The following is a 23,544-nucleotide window of genomic DNA, read 5'->3' as shown; positions in this document are numbered from 1 at the left end:
TTTCGCTATTAAGGACTTGTAAAAAGGTTTGTTCATACATATGCTCCAAACTGGGTTAACTTTATTTTAACAACATATTTGTAAAAAAACAACAGTTTCAAAAAATAACTTTCAACATGTGAACTCACAAACACAACATAATTTTAAAACAAACATCAAGCTATCCATTGATACCCAAACTCATGGGGAATCAAAAAGTGGTGCAAAACTAGTGGAATGCACAATGTGTGACAGGAACCTCTCTCGAGGGGCAAACGAAAAATATTCATGTGGGATGACGTCCATCTGATATTATCTTAAAACCTATCATAGGAAATGTTTCCAACTGGCGATCTACATGAGGGAAGCTGCAGGACCATCTACATCAGTGGCAGCAGCAACAATACTACTACAACAGATATTGCTCCACAGTTTTCAAGAATGGCCACGTATTGTATGGACAGTAGTGTTGTTATAACAGCTGGTGAGCAGTGTGTTACAGTTATTCACAATGATGCCAAAAATCATACATGGTATTTTGTTTCCCCCTTTTATATTTTTTGCACATTTCATAAGAGGAGCTCATAGTGAGCAGCAAGAAAGCAATGGAAAGCTGGAGGGCCCTCAACTTCAATAGCAGCACAACAACACCAAAGCAGAAAGTCCATTCAAAAGTCCAATCTCAACTTCAAGAATTGGCACTACAGTTTTCCCCGATTACATCATACTGCATGGATTGTCGAGTTGTAGTTAGTCCTGGAGAGCAGTCCATAACGGGCCTTCGCTGGAAAGAATAATAAATGTTGGTTTATTTTTATTTTTGCCTTTCATCGTTTTTCTACATTAGCAGGCATTTTATTTATTTACAAAATGGGTATCTACATTAGCAGGCATTTTATTATCTTACAAAATAGGTATCTAATATCTATGTCTTGTCCATTTTACTATCTTCCAATTTATTGTAACATTACTTACATATAACTTGCCATATAGACAAGTCAAACCATCCCTCTACATAAAAATACACAGGTAACCTTACCAGTTATCATGATTTACTTTTTAAATATTAGTCAACAGTCTGGGTTGAAATCTTCTAGTAAGTGCATCAACAATATATACAAACATACTCTGGTGTTTTACAGAAGACTGTTAAATTTTGTAATCTCTTTTTTAAAACTGTCAACAATTATGTATGTGTCTTTTTTGCAAATCCTCTTCTTAACAACTCACTTTCCTTAGAATCCTGCTCAGGACTAAAGAAACAAAACTGCACATCACCACATACCTTTTCTACTTGTGCCACACTACCATGCAAATGTGCTCGACTTATTTTTCCTAAACATAAAGCAGGAGTGTTCACTTAATATAGCCTCCTTATTAAAGTGTGCATTGTTGAGTGGTATAACTTATTTTGGGGTTTAAACTTGGCCTTTGAAAGTTACGTAGGAATGTTCTTAATATATCAAAGGATTACTTTCTAATACTAGAAACACTACTACAATTCCATTTGTATACAGTACCCTGACTATGCCTTCCTTGTACCTCTTCTGCAGTAACGTCTTCGACATTTCTATGTACCATCACCTCTTTTGCTATAGGACACCATTCTTCATTTCATAACATTGTCCTCTTTAATCAATAGCATGAACTAATTTGTTATCCTGGAGATAGCTTTCTTCATTAAAGAAAGCTTCTGTACAAGAAGTATGTATCCATTGTCCACTAAAAACTATACAACAGTTACTTCTATTAACTAATCTTTTCTTCTGGTTTTGCCTCCTCATACAAAACACTATTTTGTCAAGAGTCTTCATTCTATTTAGAATCAAAATGAAAATCTTCCTCTTCAAAGCAAAACCCTTATCAACCTCTCTCTCAACTCGTTCTTTCTGTTTCACTGCATCTCTGCTACTACACTTTTAAAAATGTAACACTAAATTTACAAGGCTGTAACTATGTAATCATTATAACATTTGCGCAGAACCTATACAGCGATCTATTTTATTTTATTTGCAAACTTATACCGCGCTGGGAATCTACTCCCGAAGGAGTATCTCCGCGCCTCTGGCGTCATCTGTGAGCAAAGAGGACCCAATCATAAAAACATTCCTCCCTAGATAGATAGCCTAGTGCTGAAAGAGGAAAGTTTTAAGTTTTTTCCTGAAAGGAAGATGATCTCTGCATTGTCTGATTTCTATGGGGAGATTATTCCACAACTTTGGGCCAGCCACTGACAAGGCCCTTCCCCCTTGTCTTGTCTTCTTAATCCTGGGGACACATAGCAATTCTCGATCTCCTGATCTAAGAGATCGGGAGGGGACATATAAATTAAACTTTTTAGTCAGATAGTCGGGTCCTTTCCCTGTGAGGCACTTATGAATGACACAGCATGTTTTAAACATCACCCTCTGTTTCACTGAAAGCCAGTGAAGTTTGGTTAAAAGGGGTTTAGATGGAGTACGAGCAGGAGCATTAAGAACAAGGCGTGCAGCAGTGTTTTGCACAACCTGTAATCTTGAAATAATCCCCTCGTTGGCAGCTAGCAGCAATCCATTGCAATAATCTAGTCTGCTCAACACGAGCACCTGTACCAAAGTTCTTCTGGTGGTATCAGGGAGCAGGGGGAATACTTTCCGGAGAAGCCCAATGACATGGAAACAGGAGCCGACCACTTGGTTTCCATGTTGTTTCAAGGAGAGCTCCTGATCCAATTTTACTCCAAGATCTTTCACAACCTGTTTGGGCTCAGGGACTGGGCCCAGATCTTGAGGCTACCAGTCAGGAGTCCACAGGCGTTTAGCTTCTCCAAAGAGCATCACCTCCGTTTTGGAAACGTTGCACTGCAGAAAGTTTGATGCCATCCAGTGGGCCACCTCTTTCATCCCCCGGGCAAAGGAGTTTCGCACTTCAGATGTCAGCGTTTTAAACGGAAAGAGGAGTTGAGTATCGTCCGCGTACGATACCGGGATGAAACCGTGGGATCTCATGATGTTAGCCAGGGGGGCCACGTAGATGTTAAATAACGTGGGGCTCAAACAAGAGCCCTGCGGCACCCCCTTTGAGATCTCCACCTCCTCCGACCGGTACGGACCAAAGATGACACTTTGGGTACGCTTTGTGAGAAAACACCCACTTACAACCCATGCAGTCACTGAAATACTGAGGCACATGTTTGCACTAATGGAATGGTCAGGCTTTACTCATGTAATTACAAAGAGGGTACCATTTTAGTAGATCTATCACCCATATTGTCTAAAGAATCATAAACCTCTGTTGAACTTGTAAATACATGGGATTCTCCAGTATTAGGGGTGTCTTTCATAGATTCACATGCCTGAATCATTCCCCGTCGTCGGAGTGGGAGTCCCACGGTATATAAAAAAGCAATAATATGCTATAAATACATAGTAAATACCAATAAAAAACAAACCAGGAAGTAAAGTAGCCAAGCTACAGAAGAAAAGACTTCCACATTAGTGACTATCCCTGTCATTTTGTGTAGCCCAAACTGCAGCCAATCAGGCGACAGCACCCACCAGAAGGTTCCCCCCAGAGGCTCAGGCTGTCAGATTTTTTACCGCACGTCGTGTGCAGGGAGTCTCCCTGAGCTCTGCTCAGTTTCTTCATTTATATTATATATATCTATTAAATTTTGTGATATTTTCTCACACGAAGTCTATTTGTTGACCCTGTGTCACTGGTGGAAAGCTGAGACCGTTTCCATGGATCATTTTGTCTGGCTGTTGCTGACATGGTAGGATAGAAGGGGATGTTCTTGTGATTTGGCTACCCCCCTTCTGATGTGGGAGGATTTTCAATGTTTATATGGCGCCTTTCTGTGCAGTGATGTTTTTTGCTTTACTTCACCAGCTGAGGTTGCTTCTAAGGTAAGGGTCTTTGACCTGCTACGAGTCTGCCTCCCACATCTACGCCCACGTGATTTACTCTCAGGCGTTTAGACTCGTTCTGTGCATTTTTCTTCTGAGGAGGTGCCAGCTTGTTGACTAGACGCTCTTGGTATTCTACGACGGCAATCTCTGCCGTCACTGGTGATCTACGGTGTCACAGGGCTACAGGATCCTGTTGACAGAGCCCTCAAATGCACTGGTTGTAAGTCGCAGGATGCTGCGCAGCCGACAAAGAGCTTCGTTGACCAACAGCTTTTTCACAAAATGCACTTTTGCCTCGTCAATGCTGAGCCTCGACGACGAGTTTTGCCGCGTCGACGACGAGCAACGTCGACTGTGATGGTGGCATCGTCGACGGGAACCTTTCGTCCACGACGAGGGGGCTGCGTCGACGACGAGCCTCGTCGACGACGAGGGATCTCCGTCGACGGCGAGCCGCGTTGACGGCGAGCCTCGTCGACGGTGAGAGGTGTCCCTCGTCGACGCTGAAGAGCTATCGTCGACGGTGGAGAGCCTCGTCGACGGAGGGGTGCCTCGTCGACGGTGAAGGACCTCGTCGACGGTGAGATGCCTCGTCGACGGTGGGGAACATCGTCGACGATGCAGGGTGTCCCTCGTCGACGCTGAAGAGCAATCGTCGACGGTGGGGAGCCCCGTCGACGGTGAGGGGCCTCGTCGACGGTGAGGAGCCTCGTCGACGGAGGGGTGCCTCGTCGACGGAGGAGTGCCCCGTCGACGGTGAGGAGCCTCGTCGACGGAGGGGTGCCTCGTCGACGGAGGGGTGCCTCGTCGACGGTGAGGAGCCTCGTCGACGGAGGGGTGCCTCGTCGACGGAGGGGTGCCTCGTCGACGGTGAGGAGCCTCGTCGACGGAGGGGTGCCTCGTCGACGGTGAGATGAGGTGCCTCGTCGACGGAGCAGTGTGTCCCTCGTCGACGCTGAAGAGCAGTCATAGACAGTGAAGAGTCTCGTCGGCGTTTGTGAGCCTATTCAGCTGACATAGTCAACTGAAAGCTTGGGCGACGGTTGGCTCAATAGCAGTGGGCCACTGACAGTGGCCCTTCTGACATGTGATCCATCGGCACTTGGCCATTGGCAGTGGACCTGGCATCTCTAGGCTATCAACAGTGGGCCTATAAACAGTGCAGTTGGGGCCATTAACAGTGGGCACATCGGCAGTGGCCACGCAGGCTTTAGGTCCGTACACAGTTGGCCCATTGACGACAGTTCTCTTAATCACTAGCAGGCTCGTCGACGACTTTCAAAGTTGACAAACTACTTGATTCATCAATCATCCTCAGTGATGGTGAGTTTTATTGTGGAATGTTGGCCAAGTTAAGGATCAGTTTTCGTTGCCAACAAGAAGTACGTCTACGGAGGACTTGTAGACTGACAGCGTCAGCAGTCACCTCCACAGTAGTTTAAGTCTGCAACAGTTTTCCTATGCGGACACTGAGGGTCACGTTTTCTTGTTGACCTCTCTGATGCTGGACCCAGTCCATGGTCAGGTTAGTCGACGCTTGGTCCAGTTGGGCTTATTACAGTGTTACTTTACCATACTTATTAGTCGTAGCCTCCTTTCAGCAAGTTACGGGATCTTGCATGATTCTTTATTCTTCTATCCTCCGGCGGATGTTGACGGATTTAACCTCCTCATGTAAGGAACGGTGACGCGCTTTCGTCAAGCCCTTGTCACCAGGATAGAGGCGGACGGTTTCTTTCTCTTTCAATATTGTATTGACAGTGATTTTGAGCTCTGCTTAAGCCAAAAGATCGACGCTGGTGACTCTCGGGCAATCTTTTAGCTCTCTGGACAGGATCAATTTTAACATAGGGGCACAGAATGTGCGTATCCTTGAATACCCCTACACTGGCATTTCTAGAATTTTTAACAAAAAGGATGGACAAAAGATAATCATCAACAAAACACCGTGCAGTGTACATTACATCTCCAAGTTTTGCAGTATTGTGTTGCGGAGTTAAGGTTGGAGGAACCCTTAGTTCCTCGCCCACAAGTCCATACTGAGATAATGGCCGTACCTTTTTATAGTTGTTACTTCTGGGCCATCATATTGACCAGACAATACCGCGCCTTCGATTCTCCACAGTACGGGGATCAACTCTTTCGGGGTGCCCGAGGACAGTTTTCGCATTTAATCCAAGAAGTTCCACCCAGTACCTGATATGCAACTGTATGATTCGACTCTAAATCGTATACAGGACGTCATTTTTCCAGGACACTACGACTTACTTTAAAGCCCATCATGACTCCATTCCAAGTGGGATAAGGGTGGCATATCTCTAAGATTTCATTTGGTCACCACTGCTATTTATCTATGGAAAATTCTAATTGTGATGTCAAAAGAGCATGCTCTAGAATTTGGCAATTTCCTGTATGCTACGCCTTCATAGTGACCGCATTCAACTCATCTGCGCGAGTCATTTACAAATTGACTTATGGATACATCAGGGACCGTCGGAGTGGTTCTGAATCTAATAAGGAGTTAGGTTTTTTCCTCTCAGATCCTCTTCAACTAGCTGGTCAGATATGTAGCGCCGGATTAATGTCATCTCTGCACAAACATTTTTCAAAGGTTGTACCTCCAGAAAGTTTTTCAAATGTTATTGCCAGGGACCTAACATGTGCACTCGACCTCCAGAGTGTCAAGGTTTAGGTAACAATGCTTCCACAGCACGGAACGTGGTTGATCTATACTCTAAGTTATATCACAGGCCTATCTTGTCAGGACTCTCGGTCCACTCCACGTGATTCTTATGTAGATTCTGGCAGCCTATCTGTGTCTGCAATACATACGCATTCATCATTTCTGAGACAGGTTTATTTACAGAGGATCACTCTTCTTAATAAGCAATCCAGTACACCCAGACTTTGTAGTCACTGTTTCAATGCCTGGTTTTTATCGATATACCATGTCCAGTCCCAGTTATTCCTAGTTACGACACAGGATTTTCTAGGAACAACAGTCCATGCTAATTCAGCAAGGGTGTTTGTCTCTTACGAATGAGAAGCCTGCAGCTCTTTCTTGCTGTTTCTTTTGAGTACATTAGTCTATTTCATTACATTCTCCAAATTTCAGCGGGCCATGACCTCCACCTGCTTCCTGTGAGTGTCCTTCTGCACAGGATAACGCTGCTACAGCAACTGCATAAACATTGGTTTCACGTCTCTGATTCATTTGAAGATCTCATTACAATCCCTCCTCGATGCGAGAGGTTTTTTCTTGGGTGAATCCAAGACAGAAATTTATACACAAGGTGTGTTTTTTCCCTCAAAAAGGTATCAAATTGCACAATCACCATGGACACATCCCTCAGGAATTGGGGAGCACTATTTAGGGGCTGAAGGTCTTAGGGAAATGAGCCCTCATATGAGGTTGGTACATCATCCTGCTGAGCGAAGAGCCATCTTCCTTGCCCTCCAATTTTGTTACGCAATAATTTCGAGGAGACAACTGTATTGTGGCGCATAGACAATACAACTGGTGTACTCTATGTCACTAAACACAAGGGGCTAGATCAGCTTTGTTGCCTCAGGAAGCCGGTGATCTATGTGCATGAGCGATAGAACGCACACAACTTTCTGGCGATTCCACGTTCCTGGTACAAGACACAGTCTGGCAGGCACTCTCAGCAGGACGACAATTTCCACTCTCGATTGAGTTTTTCCTCTACGAAATGTGGATTCAAATTTCGGCAGTAGGGTGCTTCCAGATCTGGTCTTTTCGCGACCAAGAAGAACAGCACATACTGGTGCTTTTCAAGTTGGCATCACCACAAGAATTTACAGGGAAATGCGTTTGTCGTCCAACTGATCTCAATCTGATTCCATTTTCCACCGATACCTTTGGGTCCCAGAGTTCTCCGAAAGAACAAAATGGAGTGGTGTCGAGTGTCCCTCTTCACCCCTCATGGCTTCGCCAAGACTGGTTTACTGAGTTTCTCCTTTTTCCAGTCGGAGTGCGAATCAATCCGGACATGTCCACCTCCGGATCTATTTTCTTCCAGAGCGGCCAGATTTATCACTCGGAACAGCCATTTTTGAGGTCAGTGGCCTAGCCCCTGATTACCTTTGGTTCGCCTATCTAAAACATCCCTGCGGTTTGCAAGGGAGTGTTCGCCATAACAGGGACAAGGTCTCCAACGCAAATGTTTTTGCGGTATCTGATATTGTTCGGCTAGAGTTCATCCTTTTACTCTTAATGGAAAGGATCTTCCAGTTTGTTCTCATTTAGCTGTCAAGTCCAGGATTGCCTCATAATTCTACTAGTGCCTTACCTGGCAGCGGCTCCAGATGCCGACACGAGGCGATCACATCTTTTTATTCCTCAAAAAATATAACTCAATCCTTCAAGAAAATTTCAGATAGTTTTTTCTCCGCCAGTTCGTCCATTACCATCGAGACATCTCAGTGTGGTAATAGGGCAGTTCATGTGATATCCTTTCAACTTTTCCTCAGTGATGATCTACGATGACTTAGAAAGGTGTCATTTTCTTTTTCTTGGCTTTAACAGTCCTCTATTAGTCAGTTAGGTTCAGATCTTTCGATTCTTTAGCCTTTTCATACAGTTCTCTATAACTCTATGGTGGTTCGAGTTACTCTGGAATTCCTACTTAACGTGCCTCCGGAATTTCTTTCGGATCGAGCCGGTAAATTCAACTGCATCTTTGCCTCCACCACTATCAACAAAGTGGTTTTTTCCATACACTTGATAATAGAAAAGGTTTCAAATGTTCTGTTTACAAGGGATAGTTCGGTTTTCGCAGATCTGATCAATTTATTACTAAGGTACGATTAGTTAAAACCCAACAGGGTCCGGGCGAACAGTTGCATTATTGATCTTTTGCTCCGATCGATATTTGCCATACACAAGTTGAACAGCTTTGCTAGCAGCCCCTAGAACGCACTCTACCAGGCCAATGTCTTCCTCAACTGCTCTGTTTGATGGAGTTCTTCTCCAGCACCTCGGCAGAGCGGCAACCTAGGTTAGCAGCCTTGCTTTCTCCAATCACTACTGTTTGCTGCAGCCAGTAGGACCGATATTTCCATGTGTCCAGCAGTTCTATGTAATCTTTTCAGCTAAGGGGAGCCTCTGTTCCCACCTCCTTTTTTCCTGCAGTCAGACGCTTCTGCTACCGTTTTCAGAGTGCACATTCTTCACTAGATGCATTTTATCATGCTCCAGGCTATGCTAAGGCATTTTATATATAATTCATATAATGTGCACAGTTTGACAAGCTGGGTTACTATGGCGTCTGCCTAGCAAGGATATTTACTGCTATCTACTCTGATTCAGGCATGTGAATCTATGAAAGACACCCCTAATACTGGAGAAGAACAATAGTTACTTACCTGTAATCTGTGGTTCTCCAGTATTGGTGTCTTTCATAGATTCACATGCACCCGCCCACCTCCCCTTCAGAGGCTCTTAGCATACTTTGGTTTACTATCACTCCGTGCGACAAAATCTGACAGCCTGAGCCTCTGGGGGGAACCTTCTGGTGGGTGCTGTCGCCTGATTGGCTGCAGTTTGGGCTACACAAAATGACAGGGATAGTCACTAATGTGGAAGTTTTTTCTTCTGTAGCTTGGCTACTTTACTTCCTGGTTTGTTTTTTATTGGTATTTACTATGTATTTATAGCATATTATTGCTTTTTTATATACCGTGGGACTCCCACTCCGACGACGGGGAATGATTCAGGCATGTGAATCTATGAAAGACACCAATACTGGAGAACCACAGATTACAGGTAAGTAACTATTGTTCTTATGATTGAATACATACAGTGCCTAGCTGATTCCCTGAGGATACAAGTAGTGACTAGATGATTCCTTGACTATGTCATAACTCCATTGGTCATTCAATATCCTGCATACTTACTGCCTGCGTGTTTGCATGAGTATACCACTAGTATCTGGGTGTTTGAATGAGTGCATCAGTAGAGCCTGAATGATTCAACAAGTGCATGACTAAAGCTTCAATAATTCAATACATACATAGATACTGGTAGGATAATTAAATGAGTGCAACTCTAGCACCTGGTGGATTGCAAGAATGCATACATATTATATAAGTGATTTATGCAGTGCATCGATAGTGCATACATGATTGTTTCGGCCCCTGCAACGCACCTAGCCTATTGGATAAGTGGATGAATAGTGGTTTAGGGATTGGATGCAGCTATGTCTTCTTGGTTGACTGAACAGGTAGTGCCTGCATGCTTACGTAACTACATGGGTAGTACCCGGAGAATTAAATAAGTGCATCAGTAGTGCCTACCTAATTAGATGCGTGCATGCCTAGTGTCTGAGTGACTGCCTAATTCCACTGTTAAAGCTTGAGAGATTGGATGAAAGTAAGTATACTGCCAGTTTTTTTTAGTCCTCATTCTGCCAATACCCCTGTCTCTATATACCAACCTACACCAACCCTCGGGGGGGGGGAGGGAGAGAACAGATATTCCTCGCAATGATAATGCTGTTTCCATTTCCTTCCCCTGTAAACTTGTGGGGGCCCCAGAGGGGTACTAAGGAGGCCTGGGCCGACAGCATGCTTGCCTTAATCATTGGACTCACTTGCCTTCTCCCTCCAATCCATCAGTGCGGACCAAATACTATCTCTACTTCTTCGATCACACGCCATGTCTGATTCACTGATGTAAATAATGTTTTTTAAGCATTCAGCAAAAGGTGGGGGAGTTTCTGATTTCCACAGCCTGCATATCTCTTGTCTCGCCAAAATTATCACGTAAAACGTAAACTTAGAACTAGGGGCGTTCAACTGGTAATCATTCATAAGTCCCAAAAATATCAAACTGGTACTTACTTCCATTGGTATCCCCAACACTTCTTCCCAAAAATTGCATACCCCCAGCCAATAAGATTTGATTCTTGGACACTCCATAAAAATATGCCAAACGAATCAGACCAGAGCTTCTCGATATCTTCATCTCTATATTCTTTGCCCCAAAGATTTATAATTGAAGTTTTTCTACATTATCCTCCGTTACCAAAAGTTCCCAATACCAGAAAAATATTTCTTTCTTCCACTTATCCGTTCTTGTTGCTTGATCCAGTTTCGGGTTTTCCTTCTCTTGGGACCAGCTTTGAGTCACCCACCAAGAAGACAACTGATAATATTTAAACCCCGATAACGCCCCTCTTGTAAGGTTATTGAGCACTTCCCGCTTACTAAATTCGATTCCATTTTAAGGTCTGCCCAGTAATTTACACCTTCCATTCTCAAAGGCTGGCTGAGTTAATCTCTCAAGCATTCAGGGGTACCTCGGGAGTCCCAGATCGGGGCCCATGCTGAGTAGTATGGAATCTTCACTCTCTTTCTGATGTAGACCCTTAGTTTCTAAAGCAGCCCGTAAAATCTTTAGCCTTACTGTGTTGTAAAACTTTGGAGCTCCATATTTAAAGAGAAAATGTTGCTGACCTTGACCCACATTTTTTAACATGGCACCAAATAGTAAACCCAATGATGATCTAACGGTCTTACTAGTCATCATACAATTTTTTTTAAAGTGGAAAGCATAACAATAAGTAAGTAAATCCGGTAGCATCAACCCAACCGTTGCGAGCCCTCTTCTAAGCTTTTTCCAAACTATTTTTGGGCCTTTCACAGACCAAATGAAGTTACCTATTTTTCCCTGTAGCTTAGCTATATCTTCTTTCCTGAAGGACAGGGGTATAGAGTTATAGAGGAAAGTAATCTTTGGTAGAATAATCATTTTTACGAGGTTTACCCTCCCATAGTTTAACGGGAGGTTTGCCCATTGTGAAAGTAAGTTCATTACCTCCTTACTGACTCTCTTCCAGTTCAGTACAGGAATATCCTCCTGTTTCTGAATTAGCTGTACTCCTAAATATCTCATTTGAATTTTTACCTCCCTTGGTTATCACCTCTTGATTCCACTCGATAATTTCTGTTTTTTCCCTGTTGATCTTATACCCCGAGATCTCGCCAAATCTCTCAGCCTTCTCCATTAAACTAGGAATTGCTTCTTGGGGGTTTGTCGTGTAAAGGAGTAGATCATCTGCATATAAAGCTAATTTAAATTCCAACTCTCCAAAACTAAAAGGAGAAATTCGGTTGTCTGCCCTGAGCCAGTTATCAAGAGGCTCAATATACAAATCAAACAGGACATAGGACTCCCCTGCCTTGTGACTCTTGTAATGCTAAACCAATCTGTTAGGCCCCCCTTCTCCAGCACCTTTGCCATGGGGCTAAGGTATAGATTTTCCAATGTCTTAACTAGGTTTTTCTGGAAGCCAAAACTTTTAAAGGTCTCCCATAGGTATGCCCAGTTCACTTGGTTGAAAGCTTTGGGAGCATCTATTGCCACTATAGTTAATGGGACCTTTCTAACTTTTGCCATATCTATGGCCCCCATTATCTGGAAAGTTAATTTGTTCAACTGCCTCTCTGGTAAAAAGCCCCTCTGGTCTGAATGGACAACCCCGTTTATAACCTTTGCGACCCATGATGCCACTATGCCTGAGAATACCTTGTAATCTGTATTTAATAAAGATAGAGGTCTATAGGAGTCAATCATCTGTGGATCTTTATTCGGTTTTAAAATTAGCGTAACTGTGGCTTCTGCCCACGATCTGGGTGGATTTTCCCCAGCTATATATATTTTATTAAACATAGTTTTTAAGATTGGCACCACTTTATCCTAAATGCATAAGTACAACTCTACTAGCAGACCATCTGGTCCTGCTGCCTTTCCCCTTGCCATTTATTTGCACTGTGCACTTACTTCTTCTTCTATAATACCTAGTTATAGGAATGCCTTCTGTTCATTTCTCAATTGGGGGAGTGTTATCATTTTTAACCAGTTTTCTATTTTCTGTTGTCGTGGCAGTATATCTTCACTATACAGTTTTCTAATAAAACTTCGAGCTTCTATACGAATATCTATGTCCACTTGAATGATTTTTCCTGACCCTCTTTTAATTAAATTCCTTATCGTGCTCCTTGCCTTATCTGCCTTAGCTTTCCACACATTAAAGAACTGCACTTGTCCACATATGCGAAGTGCTGAAGCTTACTTGTTTTCCATCTATCTAAAATCGTTTCTAGTTGTGCCTGAAACTCAGCCTGCAAGCCCTCCAGCTCCTTCGCTAGTGCTGGTACTTTACTTAGACCTTCCATTGACGCTTTCTGCAGTTCTCCTTATTTTTCTTTAATCTCGCAAATTTTTCTTTCTTCATCTTGTTTCATAGCTTTTCTCCTCCCTGCCGTTATGGAGCTGATTATCCCTCTTAGATACGTGTTAAAAGCCTCCCAAACTATCTGATCCTTAGCTGTGCCCATATTTAATCAAAAATACTCATCTGTTTTTTCCCCTAAATCGCTGATCACTTCTTCGTTTAATAATATCATCCTGTCTATTGTCCACCTCCTCTGCGCCTCTTGTTGCTGCAACCTCAGAGTCATTGCTACAGCTGAGTGATCTGATAATATCGCAGGGATGTGATTTACTGTCTCCTCCTCTGTAAGCAACTCATGATCTATAAGAAAATAATCTATTCGTGAATGGTGTCTGTATTTTTTGCTATAAAAAGTGAAATCTCTGGTTTTACCCATCTTACTATGCCAAATATAAGTTAAATTCTCTCATCATGTTTTTTAAGCTTGCATATGTTTTGGGGGACTGTTATATTTTTTTCGAGGTGCTGTCTTTTTCCCTATTTAGAACTAAGTTAAAATCACCTCCCATAACGATCGGTGCTGTTGTGTCTAACAGGCAAACTTTAAGTTTTGAAAGTGCTCCCGGGTTATCTTCATTTGTCCCGCAGTATACTTCACACACCAAGGTTCTGTCCTGAATCAATATAGTAGCCACCAACCACCTCCCTGATTGGTCTGTCTTGTATTCAACTACTTTTATTCCTGCATTTTTTCTTATAACTAGGGCCATTCCCCTTGCACTTCTTCTTTGCTTAGAGCAGAGTACCTCCTGAACCCATCTTACTTTACTGTAACTCTGTTTACATTCTTGTGCTTCCATATGAGTCTCTTGAAAAAATATAATGTGTGCCTCACTATTCTTTAAAAAGAGTATACTGCTGGGGTGATTGTATTAGTGCAAGACTATTGGCTCAGTAATTAAAGGACTGCATAGGTACTGGATGGGTGATACGTTTACTACAATGGTACTCTCAACATAATTACATGAGTGCATCAGTGTTTCATCAATGCACACATGTGCCTCAGTATTTCAATGACTGCGCGGTTTGTAAGTGGGTGTTTAGTTGGCTGCATAGGTTCTGCACAAATGTTATAATGATTGCATAGTTACAGCCTTGGTAATTGCATGAGTCAATAGATAGTACCTAGGTGATTAGATGAATGTATACGTAGTGCCTGCATACTTCAATAACTATATAGTTTCTGCCTGCCTGTTTGCAAGAGTACATGTATAGTTTCTGGGTATTGAATAACTCCATGGATAGCGGAACACTGATTTGTTGACTGCCTGAGTAGTGGCTAGGTAATTCCATGAGATCCTGAATACTGCCTGACTGACTGAGAAATCACCTTAATCCCTGTTAGATACATAACGATTGTCACTATATCTCTGAATCATTGGCTATCTCGTTCTGTCAGTATCAAACTGCCTCTTTTACTGTATAAATGCTTTTCTTCTGAGCTATGTGTGAGTGGTCTAGGTAGCACCCTTGATATATAATTACATACATAGCCCTCTAGAAACATGCATTGCTGTGCTACTAAGCTTGCACATGCACCAGTAAGTTTCTAAAACGGAAAACAACATTTAGAATTTTTTCAAAGCACAAAACCTTTTACAAATAGCATACCTACATCATTTCTCAAACACTTCTTGTGCTTCTAAAAAAGTATATTCAGCATATCTCAAACAAAAGTTACACTCAAAATGAAGCTGGCACAAGAACTCTCGAGGCATTCTGCATTGTTCATCCTTCTCAATTTTAAACAAACCGTGTTTAAAGATAAATACAACCATTATTTGAGGTCGCAAAGGGACCAAAATAGGTCACCCAATGTACTAATCCTATTTTGAGAGCCGCTAATCAGTAAGCGACTCGCAAAATAGGGTTAGCGACTCGCCTTTGGGAAGGGGCATTTCAAGAGCGTCTCTTCCTAATAGCGAGTCCAAAACCTATGTATGAATGTGTTGCCACTGCAATTGCAAAACACTTGCAGCTTACCACCCTTCTCAGAAGGGTGGTAAAGCACTCTCATACAGGAAGGGGTCCTGTTACCCTTTGGGAATGGATACGCAAATATTTCTTAAGAGCAGGCAGTGGTCCCAGGGAACACTTCCTGCCCTCAAAATATGAAAGTGAAATGTTTCATTTTTATTTATTCAAATACATCCCATTTTCCTTTAAGGAAAATGGGCTGCATTTATAAAAAGAACTGCTTTATTGACAAAGTAGTCTCAGACATGGTGTTCTGCTGACCCCAGCAGGCCACCATCCCTGGAAGTGCCAGCCATTCCCAATGGGGTCACAAATTGCGACAACCTCATTATTATTCATGAGGTTTGCAATTTGCAACCCCATTGGGAATCCCAAACAGTGTCTGAGACACTGTTGTACATTGGATTTTGCGACTCGCGAGTCACAAAATCCAATGGTCGTACATCTGGCCCAAATGTTTATCAGTCTTTCTGAACATAGATCACCATGTAAACATATATGCCATTTGTTAATAGATGTACACCTTCAAGCCATCTTTCCTAAACTATATACCTCTCTGCATCTTTATGCAAACTCAAAAGTCCCACCGCATATACAGCTATGTGCAAGGGCAAAAACTATTTCTCACCATCTAAGAATATGTAAAGTTGTCATTTAAGTAAAAAATCGCATTGATAAACACTTCCCAATATATACCTAATAAGTATTACTTATTTATAACTCACATAAACGCAGACAACATATGCGCTCATCTTTTATTTCTCACTACTCTATTCCTGTTTAATAATGTTACTCAAAGTACTACAACTCCCAGAATGGAAATGACGGATGTATCCATTCTGCACATGATGTTTAGACATTTAAAACATTCTTAGTTCCTCATTTCAACTTTCCACAAAACTATACTGTTATTTTTCAATAAAATACACAATGTAATAAACAGGCACTAATTCATGTTTCTCTTACTTCTCAAAACAGTGACCACTAACCTCTTAAACACATACCATCTAATAGATACAGTTCATCTCATATATTTTTTCTCATCACTGTGGTACTTCCTTTAATCAAACTCCGATATACATCTTCATTTCTAATGTGTAAATTTAAAATAATTACAAAGTTTTATACATGCCACTAAATTCACTTTGTAGATTATATTGTTATTTTAGCTTTTCTGCATAGTTTGGACACTGTTAAGATTTGTAAAAACTAAGCACAAGAATGGTACACCACTCACATACAAAGCAAGTCTAAAATGGTAACCTCTGCAACTTTCCACTCTATCATCATGAGAAAGGTAGCAAATGAAATCATTAGACTACTGCATCCCCAATTGTGAATGGTTAGCATCTGTTAACCATTTCCCTCCCTTTTGAAAAAAGGTTTCTATTGCCCCGTTTTTGAGATCATCGCAGAATATTCATGAAAAAAGGGAGCTGAAACCGATATCCAGCTTCATTTTTTTGAAATTTAAATAGTACACAACAGTTTATTACATTGTCCTGAGTTGGAAATTAAAACTTGCCACTACTTACATTGTGTCATCACTCCTCAATTTTTCAAAAAACTGTTCTGTCTCTTTAACACATTTCTTCGCCAATACAGTCATAGTACAGTGTAGCTAGCAACCCAGTGGAACCAGTAGGTCAACAGTTCACAGCACATTCTTGAAGGAACATTCTCCTTTCAAATAAGATACAGCAGGTGTTGTTTACTCCACAGATTCTAAAGCATTTCCATCTCCGTATTACATTTCTTTCTTTAAACAACAGCCAATATTAAGACTTCTTTATGAGCCATCCAATACCCCACCTCACTTTATTCACTTTCATGCTGACAACATCCAATGAAATATATATATATTTTTTTGTAAAAAAAGTAACACCTTCATTTTAACTGCGTTTCCTTTGGAAAGCGGCCTCATTCAACTCTAGCCTTTTCCTGACTACTATTGTTCCTTCACTTCAAAATGCTAAGGGTGTGAATTATTGGCCACAGCTACATCTATTGGGCTAAAGAGGCTGCAAAAAAGAGAGGCATTGACAGGGTTAAAGTTTCATCAGCTGCTGGCTTTGGTTAAATCCATTGGGGATTCCCAAGCTCCTCGCCACATGATTGTGCATTGTGGTGGCAGTGACCTAAGCACATTGACTGGGGTAGGGCTGGAAATCCTAATGAAAGAAACCTTTGCAGAACTGATGTCATGTTTCCCTCACACTGTCAAGGGGTACTCTTATATATCAGTCTCACAAAAATTGGGACGCTGGTGTGGCTTCGAAAAATGTAGAGAGGGCCTTACTGAGGAGGTGGAAAGGTATAGATCCTCCCTATGTATAACTGGTTTAACAAATAGATATCCCTCCTGGAACCAAGAAGGTGGCTAGTAACAAAAAGAGAGAAAAAAGCAGAAGAAACAACCAATAATAAAGGAAGGGGTGTTCTAAAGTGAAGTAGAACACCTGACAGAGTCTAGACCTTACTGATTTAGTAATACCCCTTAGTTGAAGGGTAGGAAGGGAGGAAGACCCTTTTGTTGTTATAAGGCGCACCAGAGAGTGATTGTGTCCGGTGTTCACAAAATTGAAATATTCCCAGTGACAGACATCCACGGAATTGTCACTTAGCCATCTATTTTATGGGTAGAACATGTAAACGAAATTTTGTTTCATTCGTGCCGTATGCAATAAGTAATGTGTCTCAGTATCACACACACACATTTCCCTTTTCTGTAGTTGTCTAAAGTGAGTAAAAATAAAAACAAATGTGAAAATGATGATGTGGTTCAGGCACTCACAACAACAGGGCGTCAGCTCCCAATGGGGGACTTGGAGGGAGAGGCGTGTAGTCACATTCTAAGAGTAAGCAAGGAGGACGAAACAGAAAACAAGTCGGCAATATTTGTTAATGTAATTAATTAGGGGGGCTGCAGGACGTAGTCTCCATGAATTGTAGGCATCCAATTCTGAAAATGGGACATTCTTACTGCATCAAAGGTCTGCTCGCCTGCTTGTCTGGGCCAAAGACATAAATGAAAGTGGTCAAATCAAATCAATTCTGTCTACAGATTGACAATGTCAGGAAACATGTTAATAAAACTGTTTCTGCTTTCCTCAGAGACCATGGGCTGTATCTATAACAACAACCTCAGTTTTGACATGCATGGAATATATAGAAATGATGGAGTGTACTTTACAAATGAAGGCAACAGGGTGTTTCTAAGTAACCTGAAAACTCTGCATCCAGTATTAAGTGTAGCAGCCACATACAAGAGTAAACAAGGAGGACAAAACAGAAGACAAGCCGGCAATGTTTGTTAATGTAATTAATTACGGGGGCTGCGGGACGTAGCCTTCATGAATTGTAGTCGATGGCCAGGCATCTAATTCTGAAAATGGGACATCATTACTTCATCAAAGGTCTATCCCCGTAGGAGACCTACTTGGCTCTGCTCTCCTGCTTGTCTGGGCCAAAGACATAAATGAAAGTGGTCAAATCAAATCAATTCTGTCTACAGATTGACAAAGCCAGGAAACATGTTAATAAAACTGTTTCTGCTTTCCTCAGACCATGGGCTGTATCTATAACAACAACCTCCGTGTTGACATACATGAAATATATAGAAATGATGGAGTGTACTTTACAAATGAAGGCAACAGAGTGTTTCTAAGTAACCTGAAAACTCTGCATCCAGCATTATGTGTAGCAGCCATATACATACAAACAACACAATGGCTCTTGTCAGAGCCACCCTAGTACCGACAATATTGTGAAGTGTTTTTCTAAAAGTTTTTTTTACTCTTTACTGTTTGGGGCTGGTTGTAACAACATCGCAATCCCTGCGGACACATTACAAAAACAGATAAAAATCAGACATTCAATTGCCACCAGTACATCCAAAAATATTATATCTAAACTAATCCATTCTGAACATCGCCTTACACACATTACTATATACATTCTTCTTTCAAAGCATGTTTAAACTCAAATTTTTGTATTAAGCATTTTTAAAAATCATATTTCAGACCTTTTTTCAGTTTTTTGCATTCATTCTGGCCATCGTGACGATCGTGCCTTTCCCATAAAGTGAAAACACCTATATGCACACACATTACAGTATTCTACACACTAGAGGTATATTACTGTACACTTCAAATTCAGTTTTTTCTTGTGTATTTCTAGAACAACCAACTCTAAATCCTATTTTCCATTTTCGTGGTGCCATTCAGATATCCTACATACACTGTTACAGCCATTCGCAACCCCGTACAGGGACTCTCATACCCACAGTTACATCACACTTTCACACCCACTGACATACCAATGCAGACCCTCTCACACCCACTCTTACACATATACAGACACTGTTACACCCATTCACAAACCCATACAGTGTCATACTCATTCAGAAAACTATAGAGAGACTCTGTGATGCAGCGATAAAACCTATACAGACACTGTGACACCCACTGACATACCCATACAGATACTCTCACACACCGCTTGCAGCCATACAGACGCCACCAGCAGCAGCCTTGAGGGGACTCAAAGCCCCATAATTAATTGCGCCCGGAGGCGCCTACAACGCATTTCCCGTGCCCGGAGGTGCTTAAAGTCACTTTGCAGCTCCTGCAGCACGGGAGCCACTTGCAACCACACAGACACCACCAGCAGCAGCCTTGGGGGGACTCAAAGCCCCACAACCTTTTGCACCAGGAGGAGCCTACGATGCATCTCCTCATACAAAACACTATATTGTCAAGAGTCTTTATTCTATTTAGAATCAAAATGAAAAGCTTCCTCTTCAGAGCAAAAGCCTTATCAACCAATCTCTCAACTCGTTCTTTCTGTTTCACTGCATCTCTCCTTCTACACTTCTTAAAAATGTAACACTAAATTTACAAGGATGTAACTATGCAATCATTATAACATTTGCGCAGAACCTATACAGCCATCTAAACACCCTCTTACAACTCATGAAGTCAATGAAATACTGAGGCACACGTTTGCACTAAAGGAACGCTCAGGTTCTAATCGTGTAATTACGCAGAGAGTACCATTTTAGTAAATCTATCACCCATATTGTCTAAAGAATCATATTCCTCTGTTGAACTTGTAAATACATGGGATTATGATTGAATAGATACAGTGCCTAGCTGATCCCCTGAGGATACAAGTAGTGCCTAGATGATTCCCTGACTATGTCATAACTCCATTGGTCATTCAATATCTGCATACTTACCCCCTGCGTGTTTGCATGAGTATACCACTAGTATCTGGGTGTTTGAATGAGTGCATCAGTAGAGCCTGAATGATTCGACAAGTGCATGACTAAAGCTTCAATAATTCAATACATACATAGATAATTAAATTAGTGCGCAACTCTAGTACCTGATTGACTGCAAGAGTGCATGCATATTATATAGGTGATTTATGCAGTGCATGGATAGTGCATACATGATTGTTTAGGCACCTTCAATGCACCTAGCCTAATGGATGAGTGGCTGAATAGTGGTTCAGGGATTGGATGCAGCTATGTCTACTTGGTTGACTGAATGCTTACGTAACTACATGGGTAGTGCCCGGAGAATTGAATAAGTGCATCAGTAGTGCCTACCTAATTAGATGAGTGCATGCCTAGTGTCTGAGTGACTGCATAATTCCACTGTTAAAGCTAGAGAGATTGGATGAAAGTAAGTATACTGCTGGGTTTATTTTTTTTAGTCCTCATTCTGCCAATACCCCCTGTCTCTATATACCAACCTATACCAACCCTTGGGGGGATAGAAAGAACAGAGATTCCTCGCAATGATAATGCTGTTTCCATTTCCTTCCCCTGTTAACTTGTGGGGGCCCCAGAGGGGTACTAGGGATGCCTGGACCAACAGCATGCTTGCCTTAATCATTAGACTCACTTGCCTTCTCCCTCCAATCCAACAGTGCAGACCAAATACTATCTCTACTTCTTCGATCACACGCCATGTGTGATTCACTGATGTAAATAATGTTCTTTAGCATTCAGCAAACGTTGGGGGAGTTTCTGATTTCCACAGCCTGCATATCTCTTGTCTCGCCAAAATTATCACGTAAAACGTAAACTTAGAACTAGATGCGTTCAACTGGTAATCATTCATAATTCCAAAAAATATGAAACTGGTACTTACTTCCATTGGTATCTCCAACACTTCTTCCCAAAAATTGCATACCCCCAGCAAATAAGATTTGATTCTTGGACACTCCATAAAAATATGTAAGTCATCTGCTGCGGGATACTTACATCTAGGACAGTTATACATATTACCTGTGACTTTAGATACTTTTTGTGGAGACCAGTAGACTCTGTAGGCTGTATACAAGTGGTTCCTCTTAAGCAATTCAGGTTTTACTACTGCCTGTACCATGCCAAACGAGTCAGACCAGAGTTTCTCGATATCTTCATCTCTATATTCTTTGCCCCAAAGATTTATAATTTCAGTTTCTACATTATCCTCTGTTACCAAAAGTTCCCAATACCAGAAAGATATTTCTTTCTTCCACTTATCCGTTTAAAAAAACACTCTTTTTATTGCAAAAGTAACTAAATTAGGTGGTCATCACATACAGGGAATACATTTATTACATTATCCTTATCAGAGAAACACAGCAAACTCATGTCTTTCTAGTACAGTATAAGTCTGGAAGGTGCCAATTTAGCTCTAAATCACATTGTAATCAGTTCGTCAATGGGGGTAATTCGAGGGTGTTCACATAATTTTCCACGGTATTCATCCCAGTTGGACCACACCGCCACCCACTTCCGGGGGCAGCCCCGGGCCACATACACTGTTTTCTCTTGGACCATACACCAGTCCATATCCTTTTTCCATGAACTGAGCGTTGGAGGTGCTTTTGCCCCCACATTCTCGCTATGTTTCTCTTTGCAATTGCCAATCCCAACTTTACCCATATCCTGCCTTTTGATGGTATGTCTGTGGGCTCCCAAATATTCAGGAGGTATCTCTTGACCTCCGGACGCAACTCCACCCCCCACACCTTACGCATACAGGCCAGTACTCGTTTCCAGTAGTTCTGAAGCGCAGGACATTCCCACAAAATATGTAAGAAGGTACCGACCTCCCCACACCCCCTTCGGCAGAGACCGTCTGCGCTTCACCCCACATGCATCAGCCTCGTGCCCGACACATATACCCGATGAAGGATTTTTAGTTGAATCAGTCTAAGTTTGGCTGATATTGCAATTTCCTTGGGGGATGCAAGCGCCTCTCTCCACTCCTAATCATCAATTTCGAGCCCGTCCGCCTCCCATTTCCCCCTGAGTACTAGTAATGGGTCAAGAGTGTGGTTGATGAGTTTTTTGTATGTTAGGGAGATAGCCCACTCCGGAAGGTGGCCGTCCAGCAGCCTGTCCTCGAGAGGGGAGGACTCCGGGAGTTGGGTCACCGGAGGGATGTTACCCTGAAGGGAGTGCCTGATCTGCAGGTAGCGGAAGTGCTCTGTTTGGGCCAGGTCGTAGGCACTCTGGAGCAAAGCGAATGAGATAACCCAATCCGGGCCCCATAGGTCTCTGACCTGAGAGATTCCAATCAGATCCCAATTGCGGAATCCTTTCGTACGACTCAGTGTGCCCAGCTTTTTGGATGCCCACAGCGGGGTAGGCATTGTTAGTTTGCCAGCCCATCCCAATTTTTGTTGAACGATGTGCCACAGCTGCACCGAATGCTTTGTAGGTCCCGTGAGGAAGTACCTGCCCGGCCTGGAATAAAGTACGGCCTCAAAATTACCACCCGGGAGGATCCATCAGTCCATCCCATAGCCCGGATCATGCCCAGCACAGTAAGTTCCTTGGTAAATGGCAGAGAGATGTGCCACCCAGTAGTATTTCCGGATGTCCGGGAGTGCTAACTCCCCATCAAACCATCCCCGTGTGAGTTTCTGTAGGGATATGCGGTGCATCCCAGTCACAAAGAAGATCTCTCTGTGTGGCCTCAATGGCAGCGAAATATCTCTTCGGAACTAAGTCCGGATAGTTTTGCAGGGCATAGAGAAACCTTGGCAGCGCCATCATTTTAAAAAGTGCTGCCCGGCCCAATAAGGATAGCGGGAGCTTTTTCCAGGTGGCGGTGTCTCTCTTTAGTCACTGCAGAGGTGGCAGGAGGTTCTTCTCATATCGGATGGCCCTATCACTTATCCGTTCTTGTTGCTTGATCCGCAGTTTCTGGTTTTCCTCCTCTTGGGGCCAGCTTTGACTCACCCACCAGGAGGACAACTGATAATATGTAAACCTCATTAACGTCCCTCTTGTAAGGTTATTGAGCACTTCCCAGCTTACTAAATTCGATTCCATTTTAAGGTCTGCCCAGTAATTTATACCTCCCATTCTCAGAGGCTGGCTGAGTTGATCTCTCAAGCATTCAGGGGAACCTCTGGAGTCCCAGATCAGG

This window comes from Lissotriton helveticus, chromosome 9 (assembly GCF_964261635.1).
Source record: "Lissotriton helveticus chromosome 9, aLisHel1.1, whole genome shotgun sequence".
NCBI lineage: Eukaryota > Metazoa > Chordata > Amphibia > Caudata > Salamandridae > Lissotriton > Lissotriton helveticus.
This window is presented reverse-complemented; position numbering follows the sequence as displayed.